The sequence below is a fragment of the Herpailurus yagouaroundi genome, unplaced genomic scaffold (assembly GCF_014898765.1).
Source record: "Herpailurus yagouaroundi ecotype Mexico unplaced genomic scaffold, PumYag 199, whole genome shotgun sequence".
In the NCBI taxonomy this organism is placed as follows: domain Eukaryota; kingdom Metazoa; phylum Chordata; class Mammalia; order Carnivora; family Felidae; genus Herpailurus; species Herpailurus yagouaroundi.
This window is the reverse complement of record NW_024412430.1, coordinates 20,344,700-20,352,542: the sequence shown is the minus strand read 5'-3', so window position 1 is coordinate 20,352,542 and position 7,843 is coordinate 20,344,700. Positions and strand designations below refer to the sequence as shown.

General features: G+C 52.2%; 1 long non-coding RNA gene across 1 annotated transcript; it reads left to right on the top strand.

Annotated features, from left to right (window-relative positions):
* Positions 1-4,757: 4,757 nt before the first annotated feature.
* LOC121013578 (uncharacterized) lies at positions 4,758-6,637 on the top strand. The gene is made up of 2 exons (XR_005782787.1): positions 4,758-5,582; positions 6,287-6,637. It is a non-coding gene; the product is annotated as an uncharacterized LOC121013578 (long non-coding RNA).
* Positions 6,638-7,843: the final 1,206 nt, after the last annotated feature.

Below are 7,843 nucleotides of genomic sequence, written 5' to 3'. Positions count from 1 at the left end.
CACAGACCCCCTCCCCCAGCAGGAGGGGAGCATTTCTGGCAAGGACAGGACTCTGTTCCAGGTTCGGGGGTGAGGGGGCTGCTCCCAGAGTTCCCCATCTTCATGGGAGCTGGTGGGCGGCAAAGAAGAGGTCTGTTACACAGGCTCCACGAGGCAGGGGGAGCAGCAGAGGCAGCAAGCCTTGAGGAGAGACGTGCCAGAGGAGGGCCCCCACCACCCCCGGGCACAGAGGGGCCCGCGGGAGGGAAATGGAGAGGCAGGCCATCGGGCGAAACTTCTCACACGAAATGGGAATGGGATCGAAACAAAGAGGGAAAAGCAACTTGGAGGCAGTAGACTCTGCAGAGAGAAGAAAACGTTTTTTAAAACCTATTAAAAATATCCTCGGGGCGCCTGGGTGGCGCAGTCGGTTGAGCGTCCGACTTCAGCCAGGTCACGATCTCGCGAGGTCTCGCGTGATCTCGCGTGAGTTCGAGCCCCGCGTCGGGCTCTGGGCTGATGGCTCGGAGCCTGGAGCCTGTTTCCGATTCTGTGTCTCCCTCTCTCTCTGCCCCTCCCCGTTCATGCTGTGTCTCTCTCTGTCCCAAAAAATAAATAAACGTTGAAAAAAAAAATATCCTCAAAGAGGGGTGCCTGGCGGGGCTCGGTTGGGCGTCCGACTTCCGCTCAGGTCTTGATCTCGCGGTTCGTGGGTTCAAGCCCCGCGTCGGTCTCTGTGCTGACAGCTCGGAGCCTGGAGCCTGGTCCCGATTCTGGGTCTCCCTCTCTCTCTGCCCCTTCCCGGCTCATGCTCTGTCTGTCTCTGTCTCTCTCTCTCTCAAAAATAAATACATTTTTGAAAAAGTTAAAAAAAAAGAAGTTTAAAAAAATATGTCCTCAAGGAGGTAAGGTTTGCATCTGTGAAATAAGACAAGATAAAGGAAGGAAGGGAGGGGGGTGGAGGGGACCCTCATCGCTACTGAGGTGCAGGAAGTCGAAGGACGGAGGAGGGCCACATCTCCTGAGGTGCCTCCCGGAGCTTCGTGCCCAAGTAGCTTCTGCCCAGAGGTTTGTGGATCGAGTGTTGTCGTCAGAAAGCCCAGCAGGAAAAAATGACTTCTCCCTTAAGCCTCTGAGTTTTGTGGTGCTGCTGAGAGGACCTGGCTGAAAATAGGTCTCCAGTTACTGAAGTGAATGTCCTACGGGATGAAATTTCCTGTGACTGTCGGTCCGCACGGTGAGCGTCGGCCAAAGCGGATGGCTGGCCTCGGGGCGCTGACAACCAAGGGGTTCTGCCAGGCTCCGTGTTGGCTCATCTGTGGGCCGCTCCTGGGGCAGGCATTCCAATGCCCATCCATCGTCAGGACAGGGCAGTGCCATTTGCTAAGGCAGGAGGGCACGCAGCCCACTCCTATAGAAATTCCACCAGGCAAGAGCAGAAGCAGGTGCGGCCGCCGCTGGGCGGTTTCTTACAGAGGTTACACATCGTTTACGCGCCCACCCAGCAGGCCACCTCCTCGGAATCTTCCCCAGAGAGAAATGAAACTATACATCTACGAATGTTCACGGCATCTTTATTCATAACCGCCGAACAGTGGCTATCTAGCAAAAGAAAGGATCTGCAATTTTCGCAAAAGAGAATTATTGCCAGGTGTTAAAATGGGGCATACCATACATTGAGTGTCCTCCGAGGAGTCATGCCCATGACATTAAGTTTTGCGACGGAAAGTCTCAGGGGACTCTGCACATCGGAGGTCAGTCAAGGGCAGTGATACCGAGTCCCATCTGGAGGGGTGCTGGAGGCCACAAACGTAGAGCCATATTCACAAAGAGATAAATCAGAGACAAGTAATTCGCTCCACAATTAATAGAAACCCGTGCCCATCATCTATCTACCATGACCTACTAAAAAGTTGCTCTTAGGAATTTGCTTAAAAAGCTGGATTGTTTTTGTGTGAACACGTCAGAATCCCAAACTGGTCGTATTTGGCTTTCCTCCTGGACTTCATCAAACCAACAAAGCATCCTGTGTTTAGAGAAGGTGGCCGATGGGGGGATGGGAGGCCACAAGCTTCCTCAGACCAGCAACTGTCAACCCCTCGCCCCCCCCCCCCCCCCCAGGGAGCACAGTACCCAGCAGATGTGACAGCTGGTCCCATGAGTTGACTCAGAATTTGCTATGATAATCTCACGATTCCGCTTCTGGGTTTGTACCCCCAAAGAACTGGAAGCAGGGACCCCCAACAGGTATTTGCATGTCGGTGTGCACAGCAGCCAGAGGGCAGAAGCCCCCCACGTGTGTATCACGGAGGCACGTAAGCAAGCTGAGGCATGTCCACACAGTGGAACGTTATGCTGCCTCAGAAAGGGAGGAAATTCTGCCCCCTGCTACAACGCGGATGAACCTTAAGGACGTTGTGCTCAGCGAAAGAAGCCAGACACAAAAGGATAAGCATTCTAACATTCCAGCTACATGAGGGCCCCCGAGTCATCCAATTCATAGAGACAGAGGCCAGGATGCTGGATGCCAGGGGCTGTGGGAGGGGAGTGAGGACTTAGGTTTAAGGGGTTGGGGGTTATGTTTGGGATGATAAAAGCGTTCTGGAAATGGATGGTCTGATGGATACACATCATGGGTATACTTACTGCCATTTCATTGTACACTTAAAAAAATTAGTGTTTATTTTTGAAAGAGACAGAGCGCAAGTAGAGGAGGGGCAGAGAGAGAGGGAGACACAGAATCCAAAGCAGGCTCCAGGCTCTGAGCCATCAGCACAGAGCCCAATGCAGGACTCGAACTCACGGGCTACAAGATCATGACCTGACCCAAAGTCGGACGCTTAACCAACTGAGCCACCCAGGCGTCCCTATGGTACACTTAAAAATGGTGAAAATGACCAATTCTGTGTTATGTATACTTTACCACAATAAACAGATACGTATTTTAGTTCCTCCCTTGTCCTGTCGCTGGTAGGATGGGGTAAGAATGAATTGCCTGAAGCATTTGTTTGCAGCCTATGGAGCCATGTTTACGTGACTTTCTTCAATAAAACGTCCACAGTAATGCAACCAGCTTCCAAAGTTTCTTCAAAGAAGAAGGAACCCATCTAGAGACGGTTCTATCACTATCCGATCTGCAGGGCTCCATCCTAGGCCTCGGTTTTTAGATTGGGGTCCCCGTGTTTTGTGTTCTGAGGTCTGTATTCTGATGACAGAACCCATAGAAGCTCCCAGAAGCCAGTGGACATGGTACCCTCGGCCTCCAGTGTCCCTGCTCTCGGAACCCTCGGCAAATTAGCCATGCTATGGTTAATGCGAGGAACAAAAACCCCACACCCAGGATCCCTGGATGTGGGAGGATTTAGACCCAGTCGTATTTTCTGCACGGTGTGTATATGACGCTGTTATTAGAGGAGTTATGTTGTTAGATGTTTGGCTCGTTACCGTCTTAATGAGTTCTAAGATGGTTCTAAGATCCTATGCCTTAGAAAAATCTGGACATTTTTACATCAAAATAGATGAAAATTACAAAACTCAATCAACAAGCACAGAGATGTGTCAGGGCTCCAGGTTCAATGCCGACCCAGGCGCAGGGCCCCTGGAAAATCACCTTCTGAAGTTAATATGACAGCCAGCATCAATTTTAAAATAGTGTTTCCATAGTGAACATTTTAATTAATTTCTCCACGGAGTACCATCTCCCTCCAGTTAAGAATTAACCTCTGTGTGTGTCAGATAACCTGCATGGTTTATGCTTTGGTTTCTCTTCTTAGCGGAAGAACTTGGCTTTTTTTTTTTTTTTTTTTTTTGCTTTGTAGTTGAATACACGTCTCCTAAATGCTGTCCTGACCCCGATCACTAAACTGAAAAACAACCCCAATGCCTAAAAATAAAGGCTTCAAGGAAGGATGCCAAGCTCGATGATGAGTATCTCTCAGAGGCGAGATTTCTGGGGAATCTTTATACTTGTCTTCATGCTTTTCCATAATTTCTAACAGTTCTATCCGGAACACATGTGTATTTTTCACCAGAATAAAAGGCTACTTTTTAAAATAAAAGTCAGGACCCCAATACAAAGATTCTTTAAGAACAATTGCCTAGTTCTGCTTCAGAGAAACACATAATGTGTCCTAAATGGAAATAAAATCTCTCTTAGCAGCCCTAGAAACTTCCCAAAAGATCAGACATGTGGAAGGCTCGGTACTTATTACAGAACCGATACGATCCAACCCCCAAAATGATAATTCATTATAAATACTGTCGGACAAAAGCATGCAGGGCACACAATCAGTTAGCGCAAGATCATGTCAAATCTGTAGCGGCCCTGTGATGAACACGGGTTGTGCCCACGTCCTTTCTGCCTCTCACATGTATGAGCAGGATCATGGGATCTCCTCCACAGGAGTTTAATGTCTGGACAAGCCTCTAAATGCACGTAGAATTCTGTGTCCCGAAGCAAATAATGGACCGCCGAGGGCTTCCCAAACATAGCCTTTAAAATAGACAATATCAGTAAGATTATAATCTCAAGCGGAACTCTTTGGACGCAAGACTTGTCACAAACAGGCTCTGCAAAGGGAAATGAAGGGGTCATGGTGCACTCATTTCTTAAACACAGTGAGAACAGCTGCAATTATTTCAATGAGAAATGCCGGCAAACTCCCCCAGCTTCTGCCCGCTCCCTCTCAGCGAGTCACAATGTGTTTCCATGGCAACCCAGTTGCTAAGGGGGACCCGTGAGCATCAGCGAGTTATCTGCACTTTGAGATGCTGTTAGCCTGAGCAGTGGGGCTGGCTGGAATATTGAGATTTAATTTAGGGCCATTTCCCTCCTATCCTCACAATGAATTCGGCAGAGACTGTCAGAGGCCGTCCCCGTGTGAGGGAGAAGGGTGGCCCCCGAGCTTTTGTGTCCCCTGGATCACACTGGCCTTCATTTTCACCAGCCTCCTGTGACTTAAACCCCAGAATTCTAGGAAGGAAAAAACAAAACAAAACAAAACAAAAAAAAAAAACAGTGATAGCAATTACCAACATTACCAAATGCCACATAAGACTGGTTTTGTTGAGTGTTTATAAATGCCAAATATAAACCAAACATAAGTTGTAGGAAATAAACATCATTTTGAATCAATAATCTGAAAGATTTTAAACATTAAATATTTAGAAAGCCCCAAATGAAGCAAATCAAAATATTTTTGAAGTTTCCTTTTCAGTGTCTGCAAAATCATATTCTGGCAGATTGTAACATTTCATCAGAATCCTGATCGGAATCCAGAACCTTCCATCAAGCCAACTCTGATTGAACGGTTCACTTGTGGGGGTAAGTTTTATTGTCGTAAGTGACCATCCCTTAAAGTGGTCCAAGTTTCTTGGTTCCTTTTTCTTTAGCTTTTGAGCTCCGCGTATGGAAGGAGGACCTTCCTGATGGCATGATGGCACCAAGGCAGCTGTCCTTGGCTAAAACAGGGACCGAGAACCTCATGCAGCAGGTGGCCCAGTCCAGCTGGAAGATTCCAGAAGTCAGTCCTGGCAGCCCGGCCCTCGCCACCCAGAATGGCCACGCTGAATCTCAGCCTCTACCTCCCCACCAGCTGCTCCAGGTACAGCGCTCAACCGCCAGGCAAGCCCCCCTAGGCCGGGCCGGTGGAGCCCCAGAGAGGCGGCCTCACTGGTCTGGGAAGCCCGAGCGGCTGAGGGAGGGCCCGCAGGGGTGAGTCCTGGGTCTCCGGGGGCCCCACGGGAGCCCCCTCCTTTGCAGCCACTTCCAGACCTCTCGGTCAGCTTGGCCACAGGCACTCACGGCTGTGGAGGCCAGCGTGGGGGACCTGGTGAGGGCTCTCCTGCTGGCAGATGGAGCCCTCGCGCATGTCCTCACATGGTGGAGGGGGGAGAGCAGGCTCTCATGTCTCTGCTCCTGAGGGCATCTATCCCATCATGGGCCCCAGACTCGTGACCTCGTCTTACCCTGATCACCCCCAGAGCCCCCTCCAGACACCATCCCACCGGGAGTGGGTTTGGGCGGACACAGCATTCAGCCCACAGCAGGACCACGCCTGCTTCTCCCTCAGCACTTGGCCACATAAGGAAGGTTTGGAGAACAGAAGGCTTTGGCCCTTCGGGTGACCAGCCACCCCCGTCTGCCTGAGAGCCTCTGTCACAGGACCCCTCTGCTCCTCCTGGGGGGCCGGTGACGTGTGCCTGGTGATGCTGACACCCTGAGGTCAGCCACCTCCTGTCTCACCCGGTCTGTGCTCCACCCACCCCCCACCCCCCCACCGTGCACTCGGTCCCCTGTTCCACTCAGACGTCATCTCAGGACGCACATCGAACATAAGAAACTCGTGCTTTGCAAAGGAAGGAGCCAGGGACGTGTGACGCTGACCCGCCGTGTGCTCCCCTTGTAATTTGGGGCTTTTCCACGTGTAAGAGGAGAAGAGTGCCAGCTCCCCATTTTACAGCCGAGGACACCTGGCTTAACGCGGCCGAGGATCGTGGGGCGGGTGCGTGACCTCCGGCCTCTGACGCTCCCTGACGCTCAGAGATGGGCAGGTGCTCTCCGTGCCAGCAGGTCAACCAGCTCTGGTCATTCTACACCTCCTCGTTCATTACTCTGCTTTCAAACTTCCTTGTGTTTTATTTAAACGTGTTAATTGCAGTTACTCTGTATCCTGTGTCTAAAATATTTGAAGACTTCAGGGACCTATTTCTTTAAATTTTTAAAATTTTTTAATGTTTATTTTTGAGAGAGAGAGAGAGAGAGAGAGAGAGAGTGAGCAGGGGAGGGGCAGAGAGAGAGGGAGACACAGAACCGAAGCAGGCTCCAGGCTCTGAGCCATCAGCACAGAGCCCAACACAGGGCTCGAACCCATGAGCCATGAGATCATGACCTGAGCCGAAGTCGGACGCTTAACCGACTGAGCCCCCCGGACGCCCCCTGACCATAAAGTTTTACTGGAACTTGGCCATGCCCACCTGCTGACGTGTTGCCTGCTCTGCTTACCCACGGCGGGCAGAGCGAGTGGCCGTGTGGCCCGCGACACCTACAATACCTCCTACCTGGCCCTTCGCAGAGAAAGCTTGCCACCATGTGCTCGACACCCAGCAAACGCAGTGGACAGTTTGCGTGTTGCTAACAGGGAGACGTCTTCACGGAGACGTAGGAGGAAGGCCGACCAACTGTCTGTACCCACCTCAGTGGCCACAGGGACGCGGTGGACGTGGTGCTGTGGGGCGAAGGCAGAGGTTCCGGAAGGCGGAGGAGGAAGAACATTCCTGCACGGCTGCTCTGCCTCTCCTACGGGGACATCAGTCAGTGGGAGTCGCGGACGCTGGGATCCCAACGCCTCCTCCCTCTGCAGGGTCGGGCTGCTCCTCTGCCCCCCATGGCACCAGCTCCTGCTCTGACCCCTCTCTCCTCAAGAACGAAGACACGAGGCAGACTGGGTAAGAGGCGGCGGTCGGGGGAAAGGCCGAAGGAGTAGCAGCTCACCCCATGACGCACAGTTAGCATTTCCTCCCGGGGAGCCTCCCTCTGCAGGGCGGGGGCTGTGCCTCCCTAGTGAAGAGTTGTGTGCGTTGAGGGTCTGTGAGGCCAGTTCCCACTGTGGGGACCCCGCTAAGCCCCCATGGGCGCCGGCTCGGGCCACCTCAGCACAGAGGGGTGGCCTCCACACCCCACCATTTCCCCCACGGTTCTGGAGGCTGGCGACCTGGGAGGGAGCCTCGGGTGGGAGCCCTCTTCCTGGCTTGTGGACGGCTGCCTTCCCCTCTGCGTGCTCACAGTCGGAGGGAGAAAGAGGCAGGCCCTCCAGGCTCTTGTTGTTAGGGCACTAATCCTAATGGGGACCCGCACTCGAGACCT